Below are 17,647 nucleotides of genomic sequence, written 5' to 3' on the forward strand. Positions count from 1 at the left end.
AATAGCCAATAAATGTCTCCTGAGCTAGGGACATGGTTCTGAATGCAAATTCTAATCTCACAGATGCTGTCTATCTTTACTGCCTTTAAAATAGTTCACACCGAAATCATGATGTAAAGAAACTACAGCCTCTTTGGAACCTGAGGGTTTTACCTATACATGGTTTAACCCTCATTCTAATACTCTGAATTCTAGCCTGACATAATATATTTATATACATATATATATATATGACATAATATATATTAATATAAATTCTAAACATTGTGTGAGTTAAGCATATGGCTAAAGAGACAGTCTTGGACTTGAATTCTGCCTTCAGCATTCCTAGCTACAGGATCTTAAACAAGGTACTTAACCTCTCTAAGCCTTTTCAAAATTTGTCATTAGTCCTCTAATCCAAAAAGAAGCAAAAAAAAAAAAAAAAAGCCATAAGAGGTCATGGCCATAAGAGATCCCTGAGGTAGCCACAACTTGACATTAACAATGACCACATAGTGACTCCCTTTTCTCTAGCCTCAGCTGCTTCAAAGACATGAAAAATCTAAATTGGTCCCTGGAAGAATAAAGAAACGCCTCATAAGCTAAGACATAAAATGAAATTCCTCATAAAGTTGAATTCTTGTAACCCAAATGAGCTATATCTTAGAATGACTGTGGTATCATAAAGGAAGGAGAGAGAAGCACACGAGAGAATATTTGAGCTTCACTTTGAAATGTAGAGAGCAAGGGTAAATGTAGGAGTTGCGAGATTAAAGGAGAGGGAATGTCGGGATCTCAGCACAGGGACAAGGCTGGTTAGCAGTGTTTTGTGAGCCAAAGTATGGCTCTTTGCCAGTGACCTTTGTTAGGAAATGTTCAGTCCTGGAGAGAAGGTTAGTGGTAGAGTAAAGCTTTCAGGACTGTCCCTGGTAGCCCCTCCCACAAAGATACTTAATTCTATTTATTAAAAAGGAACAGTTAACACACAGCATAATGGCTTAGAAGATGCTATAGGGTTTAAGCCAAGAATCTAGAAGGATCTCAGGTACCAACTCCACATGCAAATGGAAAGCAGAGCCAATGAGGCAATGCTGAGGGGCAGTCACACTTAGGATAAGTCTCTAGGTTCGTTCCCTTGGACAGTCACCACACATCTATACTGGATGTGGCTCCTGATCAGCCCAAGACCTATTGTCCCCAGAAGTTGAGGAGAGGGTCGGGAGGCAGCACTTTCATCAGCAAAAATCTCATCCATAACCAGAGCCTGGTCATTCTCTAGGAAACGTGAAGCCTTCAGGTTGGATCTGACCCAGTCACAGCACCCAAACTTTGCCATTTCCTTTCCCAGTGGGCAATGCTGTCAACATCACACCCCAGCACAACAGGCTTCCACAAGCACTTCTTTCCTGTTTTGTATCCACACATCTTGACACTTGAAACCCACCCCTTGCCTGGATGTTTCAGTCTCTGGATCCTCAGCAACAGCTTTGGGAGGCCCTAGTGTTCTCAGTGCTTCTCAAACCATCTATAAACTCCACCTGTGGTGCTAGTTGTGTTTTTATTCGTTTCATAAAAATGAAATAGGAAAACTTATAACCTCCCCCCGGTGTTTTATTAGATTCAATAGACAAAATTACTCTGTCAAATTCCTACAAAGTAGCCCTGTTCTGCCTGCCTAAGCTCTGGCTGGAGTAAGCCAGCAAAGTGAGGACGAGAGATTGCCCTCAAGAGGAGATGATGAATCCTGATGCCGACAGCTCCCTAGTCCAGGCCAACAATGTTCTCAATTCAGATCTGAGGGATGCCTGGAAGTTGGCCCAAGAATAATGAGTGACCTGATCATTACTTGTTTCTAAAAGCTGAAAACAAAATAGTTGGCAAAAGGGAGGTGCGGGAGGAAGAGGAAAGTCCATTAGGAAATGGGACTGGTGGTGGGAGGTTGAGCCTGAACTGAAAGCCTTTGGAAATGGGTCTGTAGTTGGAGCACTGTTCCAATCCAAAACTTAAGCATGACATCTTCGGCAAAACTTAAGTATGACATCTTAGTTACTCCACCAGAGTAAATTATCATTCAGTGTCCTTCTTGGCTTCAGCCTGGTCCAGTGGCTCTCCCTAGCCAGCCTTGCCCAGGGGTTTTTGTCCATAGACACTGACTTCTCTGTGATGTAAACCTGGAAATTCAACATCTGAGAATTTCCTCTGTGGAATACTTTTCACTCTTAAGTGACTTTTACTTCGATTTTTAAAACCATCCGAGAAACATTTTGACAACCTTATAAAGCTTGTACTTTATAAAAAGACTGCTCTGTTTACATTTGACTCAGACTTCATGTTTTTAAATACTGTATTGCACAGTTTTTTTGAGGGTTTTTTTAAAAGTCCAATCCATGAGAAACAAAATTGAAGACTTGGTGAGTGAATTGGTCTCACCAGAACTGATGGAACGCAAGACAACCAGGTAGCTCTCCTGAGGGAACCACAGCTGGACTGAGTGTCCCTCTGTTTTCTCCAATGTTCCTGGTGATATTTCAGGGTAAGGCGGTGCCATGAAACTCTTAACAGGCTCAATTAAGTGAGATCAGATGAATATACAAAACCATCAATCAAATCTGTCCAATTGGACCTCATCATCTTGCTTTCTGTTGTGTTTATCCAAGATCTGATCACTCGAAAGAGGCTCAACATCCACTTCCTACACGTGAAGTTCTCTTAGCATTGGCCAGTGACTGTACTTGTGCAAGATGGAATATGCAAGCACATAACAGAATAAAATGTGTATATAACAAGCAGTCATTCCTGTGGCCACACATACCCATTGCCAAATGCTCTAATCTAACTCCAAGGTGGAGAGCACAGAACCTACAAGCCCCTCATTCCTGTGTGCTGGGATCTGACTAACTTCATCTATGAACAACTCTGCTATGATCCAGAATCTAAGCCGTCCTTTACCTGCAGTTAACTGTCCAGGTGAGCTTCAAAAGTGTGCACATACAATCCCTCTCTCAAAACTCAAAGATTTAAGGGTATAGTCTTAAACCTGGGCTTTGTGGTCTTCCTTGTGTGTGGACATCTGAGGATGGAGTGCTGACCAGCTGGATGCCTGGAGATAAGGGGCACCTTGCAGGACACAGGTATCAAGTTCCTCTTAAAACCACAAGTATAATTCAGAGTTAAGTGAACCTTCTTCCCTATGCCCACCTGGGAAAGTATGAGCAGTATCCTCTACTTGCCTCAGTGGGGCCCAGAGGAAGTGGGAGGTCAATAAGAGAGTAGGAAGAATTCCTACACTCATCCCGGGCAGGATGTGACACCCCCACAAAGCCCAGAGGCAGCCAGTGAGTAGAGCTCTGCCAGAGTCCTTGGGCTCCCTGGAATAGCCTATTCACTTGCCACAGAGCGACACTGCCCATGCCCCTTATAAGAAAGGAAGCAACATCAAAAAGACTAAAAGCAGGGACCACGTTTAGAGATGAAGCAAGATGGCAACCGTGTAAGACCCTCCAGCAATCACCTCCTTATGGAAACATCGACTTGAATAGCTATTCATGCACAAACTTCCTTCACAGTAAAGGAAAAGAGAGGGAGGGAGAGACCACAATTCCTGGTTTTAGCACAATGCTAAGTTAAAGGAGGAAGGAAAGAGTTTCCAGAGTCACCCCTCCCCCAACTCCAAGCAACAGCAGCATGGAGAGAGAGGACTCCCACTTGGAAGAGAGAGGGAAGCAAGTCCAGGTCTTACACGTGAAACCCAGTACCAAGCTGAGCTCTGTGGCTCCTGCTCTGAGGCCAGAGCCCCCAGATCTGTGTTAGCCAAGGGACTGCTTCCACCATCACTTCTCTCACCTCCGACACAAAGTAAGACTGTGCCATTAAGGAGTAGGACAGGAAAGTAAACACAGGCCCACCATGGTGAAACCCAGCACCAGGCAGAACCCAAAGGCCCTATTCTGAGGCCATGGCTCACAGAGCCTCTATTTGTGCCCTGGCACCGGGCAGAGACCTGTGCCCCAGTGAAACAGATCCACATTTCAGCCTGCTTCACAGCCAACTGCAGTGTGGGCCTGAGGTGCATCTCTGAGGCTGAGCAGCTTCCTGTAACTGTGACACTCAGGCACAACCCAGCTTGATATTGGCCTTGGCCTCCAAGGACAGCCTCCACCACCCCCAAGGGAAGTCAGGGAAGGACTTTGCCTTGGAATTCAGTGCCCAGCCAGTGAATCTGCCCAATACTGAGCACATCCCAATAGCTCCTGTCCCCAGGCCAATGCCTCTGGACCCAAGATGGGACCTCTGAACCCACCCAGGTTTCAGGTAGAGACCTTGGCCCCAGTTACTTGGACTTCTATTCCAGTTGGCAGCACCTGTGGCATATTGCAGTGGCCTCAGACCATGATTAGATCACAACACCAGGCAGCCACAGCAGCAGGGGTCTTGATTACCTCCAACTTACCACCACCGCCAGCCACTACCTGGCAATATGGCCTCCGCGGGCTGTGGGCTCTGGGTGTAACCTGGTGTTTCAGCATTGGTGGCCACAGAGCTGCCTATATCATCTCTTCCCTAACCCCAGACGGCACAACATGGAGATAATAGTTGTCTGCTTGGTGAAAGAAAAAAGAGGAGACTTCTTTCCAAATGGTTGCATGGGAACCTAAGACTGGTCCCTCTACAGGAAGACCCCAAATTGGGCAGAATCTCACAGCTAAGCAGGCTAGTGACTGCGACAAGGCCCCAAGGGAAGTTTGTGGGATAGACTGCCCTTTTTTTGTCCACTATCAGGTCATCCTGAACAGCACAGCATGGATTTTGGACAAACCTGGACTTGAGGTGCCCTCTAGTGCTGAAGCAGGGACAATAATGCTACTGCAGACTTCCAGCAAGCCTGGACTTAGGGAGCCATCTAGTGCTGAAATAGCAGAAGTGACCACATGCTCAGAGAAAATAGCAGCCTAGTTAAAATTTCTGGAAGGACAGGCACAAACAAGGCCAGATTATGAAGTCTGGAATAAATACTTAATCCTTCAATGTGCAGAACAGCATTACATGTGAACAGCATGAAGAACTTTCAGGGAAATAAAATAAGGTGCCAGAAACCAATCTGAAAGCAATTTCAGCAGCCTCTCAGATAATTCAAAATAGCTGTTTTAAGGAAACTAATGAACTCCAGGAAAACACAGAAAATATTCAGTTCTCTATTACAGAAACAACAGAGATTGAAGTAATTTTTAAAAACCACACAGATTACCTTGAGCTGAAAAGGTTGGTAGGCAATACTGAATCACAATAGAAGACATCAACCACAGAATTGGTCAAACAATAGATCAAATAGTAAGCTTGATGATGGGCTAAAATACAGTTGGAGAAAAGAATGAAGCATAATCTTAAAATCTTATGAGAATTTCAGGACAGTATTAATAAAGGAAACTCAGGTTGCTGGGTTTCAAGAGAAACTCAATGCCAAAAGAGCATAAATTGTATTCAAACAAATCACAAGTAACTTCACAAACCTAGAGAAGTATTCAAATATGCAAGTACAGGAAGATAAAAGGTCAGATTTCAGTAAACCAAGTTCTCAAAGAGAGGATTGTCAAAGCAGCAAGAGAAAAGTAACACAAGGGTGTCCAATTCATCTAACAACAGACTTCTCAGCAGAAACAACAGCCCAGGAGGGAGTGGGCTGAGATTTTCATGGTGCTAAAGGGGAGGGAAAAAAATGTTGACAAAGAACATTGTACCCAGTTAAGCTATTCTTTAAAAATAAAAGGGTAAAAATCATTCCCAGGCACAACCCGAGAGAATGTACCACCAGATATGTCCTACAAGAAACTCTGGGAGTTCTTCAAAATGAAAGGAAGAGATGCTTGTGACTAAGAATAGAACACTGGAAGGTCTAAACTCACTGGTAAGACTAACTATAGACAAATTTAGAATGCTCTAATATGATAGACATGGTGTGTAAGCCATTCTTATTTTTAGTAGAAAGACTAAAAACAGCAATTAAAAATAATAACTACATTAACCTGGACATGGTGGTTCATCCCAGCACTTGGGAGATAAAGGGAGGAAAATCACGAATTTGAAGCCAGTCTGGATTATATAGCAAGTTCAAGGTCATCTGAGCTACATGGTGAGAGTTATCTTAAAAAACAAGGGCTGGGGATGTAGCTCAGAGGCACAGCCCTTGCCTTGCTACCATGTGCAAGGCCCAACACTGACAGAAGTTATTAACTATATTAATATGCTGAGGTTAGACAACACAAAAAAAATTGGACAACAAAAATTCAAAATGTAGAGAGGAATGGAGAGCAGATATAAAGTTTATTACTGCTCTCATTTCCTACTTTACCTACTTTCTATTGTTAAGTTGCCTTTTTTTTTTGGTGGTATGGGGTTTTGAACTCAGGGCTTCATGCTTGGTAGGCAGACACTGTACTGCTTGAGGTAGGCCCCCCCGCCCTTTGTGCTCTGGTTATTTTAGAGATGGGATCTCAATTTTTGCTCAAACTGGCCTGGACTACAATCCTATTTTACACATCCTGCTGTCAGTGGGGTGACAGGTGCATGACACTATGCCCAGCTCTTTGTTTTCATTGGGATGGGGGTCTTGCAAACTTTTTTGCCCAGGCTGGCCTGGAACCACAATCCTCTGGATCTTAGCCTCCAATGTAGGATACAGGCATGAGCACCAGGACCCTGCTAAGTCACTATCATTTTTAAATAGTCTGTTACAATCGAAAGATATTCTGTACAAGCCTCAGGGTAACCACAAAATATAACCCCACAATAGAGAAACCAAAAATAATAAGCAAAGAATCAAAACATACTACTAGAGAAAATCACTTAAATACAAATGAATTCTAAGAAATGGAGGGAAAGAAAGGAAGGGACTACAATAAAACTAGAAACCAAGTAAGTTCTTACTTATCAGTAATTAGGTTAAGTATAAATAGATTTAATTCTCCAATTAAAGAACAAGTATCTGAATGGATTTTTTTAAATGAGGCCAAGCATGGTGGCTCACACCTGTAATCCCAGCTACTTGAGAGGAGGAGTTCAGGAAGATCAAGGTTCAAGCCAGCCTGAGTAAATGTTAATGAAGTCCCAACTCAATAAATAAGTCAGATGTGGTGGCACATACTATAATCCCAGCTATAAGGGAGGCATAAATAGGAAGATCACTATCCTAGATGAGTCAGGGCAAAAACTCAAGACCCTATCTGAAAAAATAACAAAGCAAAAAGGGGTAGGGGTATAGATCAAGTGGTAGAGCACTTGTCTAACAAATATAAGTTCAAACCCCAGGGAGAGGGAGAGGGAGAGAGAGAGAGCCAACCAGATGCTGCTTATAAGAAACTCACTTCACCTCTGAGGACAGCATAGAAAGGGATGGTAGAAAAAGACACTCCATGCAAGTAGAGTCCAAAAGGCAGAAGTCACCATATTATACCAGACAAAATAGATCTGAAAGACAGGAATGTCCTTGTGTAATGATGGAGGGGCCAATTTAACAACAGGAAATAACTATTGCAAATATATGTGCACCAAAGTATTGCAGCACCTAAATTTATAAAGCAAGTATTAAATAGACCTGAAGGGAGAGATTGGCTCTCATACAGTCAGAGGACTTTAGCACCCCACCTTCAGCAATGTACAGGTCGCCCAGAATTTGACTATACCTTGCACCAAAGGGACTAACAGACATTTATAGAACATTCCACCCAGCAGCTACAGAATGCACATTCTTCCCAATGGAACATAGGTTTTCCAGGGTAAATGATATGATAGATCACAAAGCAAGTCTCAACAAACTTTTAAAAATTGAAATCATGTCAATGCAATAAAACTCGAAATCAGTAATAAGACAAACTTTGGAAGCTACACAAATACATGAAAATTACAGAATTTACTCCTGAACAAGGAAGAGATTAGGAAGGAAGTTGTAAATTTTCTTAAAACAGATGAAAACAGAAATACAACTAACCAAAGCCTATAGAATACGATAAAGCTGTGCTTAAAAAGAAAGTTTTCAGCACTCAGTGTCTGCATCAAAAAAGATCAACAAAGCCCTGAGTTCAAATCCCAGTCCCACTTAAAAAAAAACCACACACAAAGCCTTCAAATAAAAAACTATTAAACTTCAAGGAGCTAGAAAAACAAGAACAAACCAGACCCGAAATTCACTGTAGGAAATGAATAATACAGATCAGAGTAGAAATAAATGAAATAAAGACTAAAAATACAGAAAAAAATCAGTGAAATAAAGAATGGTTTTTTCAAATAAAGAAGCTAAAGTGACAAGCCTGTGGCTGGACTAAGGAAAGGAGAGACAAGATTCAAATAAAATCATAGATAATAAAAGAAAATGACAACTGACACCACAGAAATACAAAAGATTATTATAAATTATTGCAAACAACTATACACCAACAATTTTGACAGCCTAAAAGAAAATGACAGATTCGTGGACACATACATCTTGTTAACACTGAATCATTAAGAGAAAGAAACTCTAAACAGACGATGAGTAATGAGACTGAATCAGCAATCAAAGTCTCCCATCAAAGCAAAGTCCCAAACCAGATGGCTTCACTACCAAAGTCTACCAAATATTTAAAGAAAAACTAATATCGATTATTCTAAAATTATTCCAAAAAAATTAAACAGGAGGGAATTCGAAACTCCATCTATAGTAGATGATATCTGAATGTCAAAACCAGACAAGGACACACTAAAAAGAGAAAGTCACCAGCCAGATGTGGTGGCTCATGCCAGATACTCAGGAGGCAGAAATTGGGAGGTTTATAGTTTGAGGCCAGCCCAGGGAAAAAATTAGTGAGATGCCATGTCAACAAACAAGCTGGGTATGGTTGTACATGCCTATAAATCACAGTTACATTGGAGATGTAGGTAGGAGGATTGCCATCCCAGGCCAGCCCACGAAAAAAGCAAGAGACCCTATCTAAAAATAATGTAAAACAAAAAGGGCTGGAAGCCTGGCTCAAGTGATTAAGCACCTGCCTAGCAAGTCTAATGCCTTGAGTTCAAATTCTGACACCACCAAAAAAAAAAAAAAGGAGAGAGTCACAGGTTAATCAATATCCTTGATAAACATAGATGCAAAAATCCTTAACAAAATACTAGCAACCCAAATCCAACAGCACAGTAAGATTATTTTTCATGCTCTAGTGGGGTTGGGTTGGATTACAGGAGTAGAAGGATGGTTCAATATCCATAAATTAATAAATATGATCCACTACACCAACTGAATGCAGGACAAAAATCATATATGATCATCTCCATCAATGCAGAAAAACAGTTGATAAAATTCATTTTTTCATGATAAAAACTCTACACAAATTAGGAATAAAAGTAACACACCTCAGCATAATAAAGGTCATCTGTAGTAAGCCTAGAACTAACACAACAGGGAAAAACTGAGAACTTTCCAAGATCTGAAATAAGACAAGGATGCCCACTTTCACTTCTTATTCAACAAAGTACTAGAAATCCAAGCCAAAGCAATCAGGCAAGAAAAAGAAATAAAAGGGCATTCAAATGCACTTTGAGGAGGTCAATTCTCACTATTTGCAGAGGTGATTGCATGTGTAGAAACCCCAAGACTCCACCAGTTAGAACTGATGAATCAATTCAGCAAAATTTGGGACACAAAAAACAACATACAAAACTCAGTAGCACTGCTGTGGCTCAATAGTAAATTATATGAAAATCAAGGAAGCAATTCCATTTTCAATAGCTACAAAATAAGCCAACAAGATCCCTAGGATTAAATTTAACTAAAGATGTAAACATTCTCTGCAATGAAAACTGAAAAACAGTGATGAAAGAAACTGCAGAGACCCCACCAAAAATGTAAAGACATTTTGTCTTCATAGACTGGAAGAATCAAAATTGATAAAATGTTCATACTACCTAAAGTGATCAATAGATTCAAGGCAATCCCTGTCTAAATACCAATGAGATTCTTTAGAGAACTAGAAAAAGCAATCCTAAAATTCATATGGAACCAGAAAGAAACCTGAATGGCCAAAGCAACCTTGAGCAAAAGAACAAAGCATGGCACTACCTGATTTCAAAACATAGTACAAATCTATAGTAATAGAAAGGGCATGACTTTAGCATAAAACAGACAGATGGACCAGGGGAACAGAGTAAAGAACCATACGTAAACCTACACTCCTAGGTGGCTGCTTTTTGACAAACATGTATTACAGGAATGATAGTCTCTTCAGTAGATGGTGTTGGGGAAATTGGACATCCACATGCAGAAAAATGAAACTAGACCTCTATCTCTCACCCTGTACAAAATTTAACTCAAATCTGGAGAAAAGACTCAAGTTGTAGAGTACCTGCCTAGCGAGCATAAAGCCCTGAGTTCAAACCTCAGTCCCATCAAAAATCAACCCAAAATTAATTAGAACCTTAAACAAAAGACTTTAAATTATGAAACTGCTAGAAGACAACATAGAGGAAATGCTTTAAGGCATTGGAATGAGCAAGGAGGTGTTTTTTCGTTTGTTTGGTTTTTTTAAAGAAGATCCCCAAAGCACAGGAAACAAAACCAAACTTAGACAAATGCGATTATGACAAACTAGAACTCTTTAGCAAGGCAAAGTGAAGAGACAACCTACAGAATGGGAGAAAACCTTTGCCAATATCACATCCAACGAGTAGTTAATCTCTAGAATATATAAGGAATTCAAACAACTCAATAGCAAAATAATAATATGATCTAAAAATGGGCCAGAGATCTGAGTAGACAGTTCTCAAAAGAAGACAAATGACAAATATGTGAAAAAATGCTTAATATTACTAAACAAATGCAAATCAAAACCACATTGATCGAATACCTGAGAGGCAGAGATAGGAGGATGGCAGTCTGAGGCCAGCCGGGAGAACAGAGTGAGACCTTATCTGAAAAACAAAGCAAAGCAAGTAGCGCCAGGGCATGGCTCAAGTCCCTGGGTTCAATCCCCAGCACCACAAAAATAACAGAATTAGGAATTCTTGGACAGTATCTCAGGTGCATTCTACATTTAGGGGCAAGAGAGAATATGTGAGTTTGAAGAACTTAAATGATGTTTAGGACATAAAATGGCTCATGTGTGGAAGGCTCGGTCCCCAGCTGGTGGTACAATCGAGAGGTGACTCGGTCTTAAAGATATTAACCTCGTCAATGGTCAATCTATTCACAGTTGAATGGGCTCTTAGGGGGCAGGGTCTGGGTGGAGGAAGTAGGCCACTGGGGGTGTATCTTGTCCCCGGCCCTTTCCACTCTGTCCTTCTTGGCTGCCAGGAAGTGAGCATCGCCCTCTTCCACGTGCTCCTGACACCACCATGTTCTGCCTCACCACAGCCATGCACTAAAATCTCTAAAACCGTGAGCCAAAATAAATCTTTTCTCCTTTAAGTTGGTTTTCTTGAGTATTTTGTCACGGCAGCAAACGTAACTGACACAAATAGAGACAGGGCTGGAACTTTGAATGCAGAGCCTGGAGGGTCATGGGGCTGGAGATCAGAGACAGAGGCAGGGGCAGGAAAGAACCCAGGGTGGAACGTGGGCCCTCCAGCAAGGTACAACAGCTGTCCTCACTGGTGAGCAAGCAGAATGATCAGATGTGAGAGTTTTAGTGCTCTGCAGACCAGAAGGGCCCACATGAAAAGGCTCCCTGTCCCATGTCCCCAGCCCTCAGTCTGGGTTTCTCGTGTACCCACCAAGAGATATTCTGTGCATATGTAAACACTGATACGTATTTTGCTCCTCCTTCTCACACAGGAAAAAGCACACTGCACTCAGCTCATTATTGTATGGTATTCTTCTTCCACATTGATCAGCTTGGGGCGTTTTTTGGCAGTGCTGGGGTTTGAACTCAGGGCCTCACATTTGCTAGGCAGGTGCTCAACCACTTGAGCCACTCCCCCTCACTTCAACCAGTTTCAAGACCAATCTGTATCAGCATGTCATGCTTTTTGATGGCTGCATAGTGCTCTTCTGTAGATTAACAGAACTTCAACCAGCCCCTCATTGATGGATGCTCGAGTTAGCCTTTACTCTAACAAAGCTCAATGATCAAATTATACAGGTGTCGCTTATTCCACATGGGTGCAAGGGATCCCACACTGGGACAGTGGGCTTGCAGGATTAAAGGGTATTGCACAAGGCAGCATGTTCCAGAGAACTAGAACCAGTAGGAGATATGGGAAGAGAAGAAGAGACTTATGAGCAGGGCTGATGTTCTGCAGAATTTCTCCTTTTCCCAGAAACCTGTGTGCTTGTTCGTAAGTCATTTGACTGATTGAGTAAGGCCCCCCCTGTGACAAGCATAATCTCCCTAATGTCGAGTGACTGTAGAGTTGAGCATACCTACAGAGTATCTTCAGAGCAATAACCTCCATTAGAGCTGATTAAGTGACTGGGGACCGTAGCCTTGCCAGGCTGACAAGGAAGACTAACCGTCAAATTGGCTGCCACCATGACAGCTGTTACCAAATCACTTCCTACAGGTCGACACTTCCGGCCACGGAGGACAGTCTTTACTTCCTACACTCTCGACAATTCATACATCACCAGGCTTTTTTATATTTCCCAATCCAATACATACAGAATACCATTAGCACCCTTCTTATTTGCATTTCTTTTGTTGTTTTCAGACAGGGTCTCACTGTGGATCCCAGCTGGCCTCGAATTCATGATCTTCCAAGGCTGGGCTGCACCTGTGGCTCTCTCCAGGTTCAAAGCCTCAGGTGCAGGTGGGCGCACTGCTGGACAGGTGCGCTCTGAGCAGCGGCTCCAGCCTCCAGGCCGTTTGAGCTGCTCTGACTCAGTCTCCCGTTCAAAGGCTGGTTCAGCAGAGAGCCTGCAGGAAGCCAGCAAGCCTGAGTGTTTGAGGGACTGGCTCAAACAACAGAATGAAAAGGACCAGGTGACAGAGTGCAGAATGCCAGCGTGGCTTCCCGCCTGCTTCCACTCACTGGCTGGGCAGCAGCTTTGGCTCATCCTCTCTGCAGCCAGCCTGGCCACGTGCCAGCACTGTGCCTGAAGTCTTCCGGGCACTGCTCCCCGCCCCACCCAGATGTGGCCCCCAACACTAGATCAGGCACATATCAGGGTGCTTTGTTTTTAATATTAATACTGAATATGAATCCTTGCCCAGGGCTGAGGGGAAGAACCTTGGACTCTAGCTTCCCTTGCCTGTACAATGGGGATTTCTCCCCTCTGGGTGCTTTGAAAAAAATGCTCTGAGCCTCAGTGTGCTGACTTTAAATCTCTCAGGCTGGGAAACCCAATTTCCACATCCCAGCTCTGCCACTTCCCAGCTATCTGTCCATGGGTGAGTGACTTTGGCTCTCTATGCCTCAGTTTCCCTATCTGTGAAACAGGGATACTACGCAGTGAGATAAGTGTTCAGGTGATTAAGAGTTCACATACGCAGCACACCTGGAAGGGTGCCTGATGCATAGGACGTGCTGGTGAGCATTTGTGACTAACCTTATTGTCACCATGACTGCAATCCCCCAGCACTGTCCAGTCCACCCCTCATCAGCAAGAGTCACTAACTGTTAAGAACAGAACTCTCTCTCTGCAGCCTAGGAGCCCCTCGAAAGCCAGGCATCCTGAGGACAGATGTCTCTTCGTTCCCCTCAAAACCCACAACATTGCTGCTCAGCTGTGGGCTGGATCCCACACCCAGGAGCCACGAGCTTCCGTGACACAGCCACCCGGGAGCTGCTGAGAGAAAGGTCCCCCAGCTCCTCTACGTCCAATGTGAGTGGGGAGGGGGACACAGCCTATTAGGTGATGGGGCCAGCAGGGTCAGGGAGGGGGACATCCTGCAAGGAAGAGTATTTGGAGGGTGATGAATCTGGAAATGGAATTCTCTCAGGAGTCCTTTGTCCCCTGCCCTGGGAGAGGTTATCAATACAGCCACAGGGAGGTATGAAATGAGAGGGGACAAGGCAGTGGTCCAGGGAGGGCTGGAGCTGGAGCCATGTGGGCAAGTAAAGCCTTCTGCAAATGTAAGGTTTGGGTCCTATGGCCAGCTCAGTCAGGACAGAGAAGCACAGTGTGTTACTGAACAGTCACCCTCCAGGCAAGTGGTGCACACTTGCTTGGAACTCACAACCCAGGCTTCTGCACACACATGTACATGTACAAGTGTGCACCATACAAGCCCATGCACGCACACACAGGCATACCACACACCCCAATGTGCACACACACCACACCCCGATGTGCGCGCACACATCACACTACACCCATCCTCCGCATTGCTAGACAAGCTCTGCAGCACTTTAGTGATGACGAATTCCTCCAGGCCTTACGGGAACCAACTAAGCAATGTATTTAGTGGCCTTTGCAGGCAGGGAAATGATCACTTTAAACATTTTCCCTGGCAAATCTGTCACATTCTGGCAGCATAAGAGGAGGTTCCAGGAATGATGAAGAGGGAAGCAACACAGCAGCTGGCGCGCCCTCTGCTGGACAGTGTCTGCTCCGATTTGCTCCAAGAGATCCTGAGTGGAGCTTCCGGGATTGTTGATTGGCCATGTTTAAATTACCCTCTGGACACCAGAACAGAAGAGCAACCCTGGGCTAGATGAGACAGTGATCCAAGAAAATGTGAGTTCCTGGAGGGCGAAGGTAGCATCTTTCCTGTCTTGATTCCCTCCTGGACACCTGGGACAGGCTACAGAAAATTTGTACTGAGGGAGGAGGGGAGAAGAGTGTGTGGGGGGGGAGAGAAATGACCCAAACAATGTACACACATGTGAATAAATGAATTTAAAAAAAGAAAGAGAAAACTTGTACTGATACTGAAGTTGTACTGCTCTGTCTGCCTCCATTGTTAGTTTCTTGTGAATTTCTCTGTATAGTCTATGCATTAAAAGCTTTTAAAAACACAAAGGGTAGGGATACTGTACACTATTCTCAGCCACGCCTTTCTCACTCAGTAATGTCATCGGAGATCAATCCGTAGCACTGAATGCATAGAGCTGCCATGTTGGTTTTGAGACCTCATTGTATGGAATAAACACGTGAACTTGCCATTGTTGATGGGCATTTAGTTGTTGCCAGACTTCTGCTATTAGAAATATACTGCAGTGACCCTGTGTAGTGGTTCATGCCTGTAATCTCAGCTACTCAGGAGGTGGAGCAGGAGGATAGAGAGTTCAAGACTACCCTGGGCAAAAGGTATCAAGAGACCCTGTCTCAATAATGAAAACAAAAAAAGGTTAGGAGTATTGGTAGAGCATTTGTGAAGCACACAAAAGGCCCTGGGTTCAATCTCCAGTACAAGGAAGAGTAGGGAAGAAGAGGAAATGGCAGGGGGGAGAAGGGGAGGGGGAGAGAAGGGGAGGGGAGGGGAGGGGAGGAGAGGAGAGAGCTGACTAAGGCAAGTGTTCTTATTATCATAATGCAGATGAAGAAACTATACAGTACACAAATTGTACAGTCACACATGAAACCCAGGTTCTCTGACTGGCTATTTGAAATACAGTCATGTAGCCGGAAGGGATTATTCCCTCAGCAAATCAACAGTGACTTCCCTAGTGCCCTTTAGGTCCAAATGCAAAACTGGTTTAAAAAATAAATAGAAGGTGTGTTAGCTTTCCTTCACTGTGACAAAACACCTGAGATAATCAACTTAAAAAGAGGAAAAGTTAGAGGTGGATGTGGTGGTACACATCTGTAATCCCAGCACTTGGGAGGCTAAGACAGAAGGATCACAAGTTCAAAGCCAGCCTGGAAAACTTAGGGAGACCTTGTACAAAAACAAAGTGAAAAAAGGCTGGGATGTAGCTCAGTGGCAGAGTGCTTGTCTAGCATGTGTAAGTTTGACCCCCAGTGCCAAAAAAAAGAAAAAAAAATATATATATATATATATATCTCCCAACAGTAGGAAGGAGAGGAGGAGGAGGAGCTCACAGAGGGCACCCATGGGTGCCAGGCCAGGAGCTTCAGAATGAAGATCAAGAGCTCAAGACTGCTCTCATCAAACTGGGCAGGCAGGCCGGGAACCTCCCCTCGGGGCCCTGAGCTGCTGGGGCTGAAGCTGAGGGCGTAAGGTGCCCCTGGAGCAGCCCCAGGAAGGAAGCTCTGGTACCATCAGCACCATTTTGGCTGCACTGGGTCAGCTAGCATTCAGTCTATTCACCCTCACACTGCATCACTCTCAGACCACAATAAGAGTGGCAGGATCTACGCGTGGAGCCGGCCCAATCTTTATTAAAATCTTTTTTGCACACGATGTTCCCAATTTGTTTCTTTGTTCCTGGTATCTGGTGTGTGCAATTGCTGGTATTTGTTTTGGAGATCAGGAAAGTTTGAGGGACTGGCCACAGTAGGGGGAAGGTGGTACCCATGTCCTGAAGAAGCTACTCCATCAAGCAGACAGGATCACCCCCTCCCCAGGCTGCAGAAAGGATCACTTCCCCCCAACCCCAGGCATCAAGTTGGGGGTCCAGGGGCTCCCCAGCCTGGCCCTTGGCACCAGGGCGGGCAGATGCTGTGGTCACTGCAGAGATCCGGACGGCCTGAGCCCCATAGGCATCATTGGTTCTCTGGCAGGCCCGGCACCCAACTGAAAGTCACATTTAACTACACCTAAGGGGGCCCTCGGGGATGCTGCTGGGGAGCAGCATGGAAAAGTGGGCAGGGCTTCCAGATCCACAGAGCTCCCCAACCAAAGTAACATCCCACCCTGCTTTACTTCTTGGGGGCATCTAGGAATGACCTTTTTTTATTTTGTAAAAAATAAAAGGTTTCTGATTTTTGTTTTGGGTTTTTTTTGTTTTTTTTTAAGACAGGTTCTCACTGGGCAGTCCAGGCTGGCCTTGAACTTGTAATCCTCCTGCCTCAACCTCCTAAATACTGGAATTATAGGCATGGACCATCACACCCAGCTTTGAGGTTTCTGCCTCTTAAAAAAAAAAAATTGGCCAGGCGCTGGTGGCTCATGCTTGTAACCCTAGCTACTTGGGAGGCAGAGATCAGAAGAATCGTAGTTCAAAACCAATGTGGGCAAATAGTTCTCAAGACTTTATCTCAAAAATACCCAACTCAAAAAAGGGCTGGTAGAGTGGCTCAAGTGGTAGAGTGCATGAGGCCCTGAGTTCAAACTCCAGTACCCCCTAAAAAATTTTTGTTAAATTTGAAAAGCACTGACTTGGATATATGGGGAAAAACCGAAAATGTAGCAGGGAGGGTGTACAACTGGGACTTCCTAAATGTTGGTGTCCTCTTTTCCTTCTTCAGGACATGAGTACCATCTGTATTCTGTCTCCTGGTGATGGCCTCTGTTTCCAGTGCTAGAAAACAAAGCACAGGAAGTTGGACCAGGGCTTTCTTTCAAGCTCTAGACCAGTGTTTCTCAAATGGTCTACTTTCAGTGGAAACCAGAAGTTAGCAGTTTCTAAACACTTCAAGTACATAGCACCCTGTTAGGGTGAACATAGGGAAACCATGTTAGGATCTGACACCCACCCCCATGCCCACACACACTTTGCAGGCAGTGTACTGGAAACACCCCACCACTTACTAAGTCCATACCTGGCCTCAAGGAATGACAAATTCTCACCTTGGGGGTAGGGATGGAGCTGTCACCTCACCAGGGGATCTGGAGCTGCAAGAAATGTACCTACCTAA

Source organism: Castor canadensis, chromosome 3 (genome assembly GCF_047511655.1).
Source record: "Castor canadensis chromosome 3, mCasCan1.hap1v2, whole genome shotgun sequence".
NCBI lineage: Eukaryota > Metazoa > Chordata > Mammalia > Rodentia > Castoridae > Castor > Castor canadensis.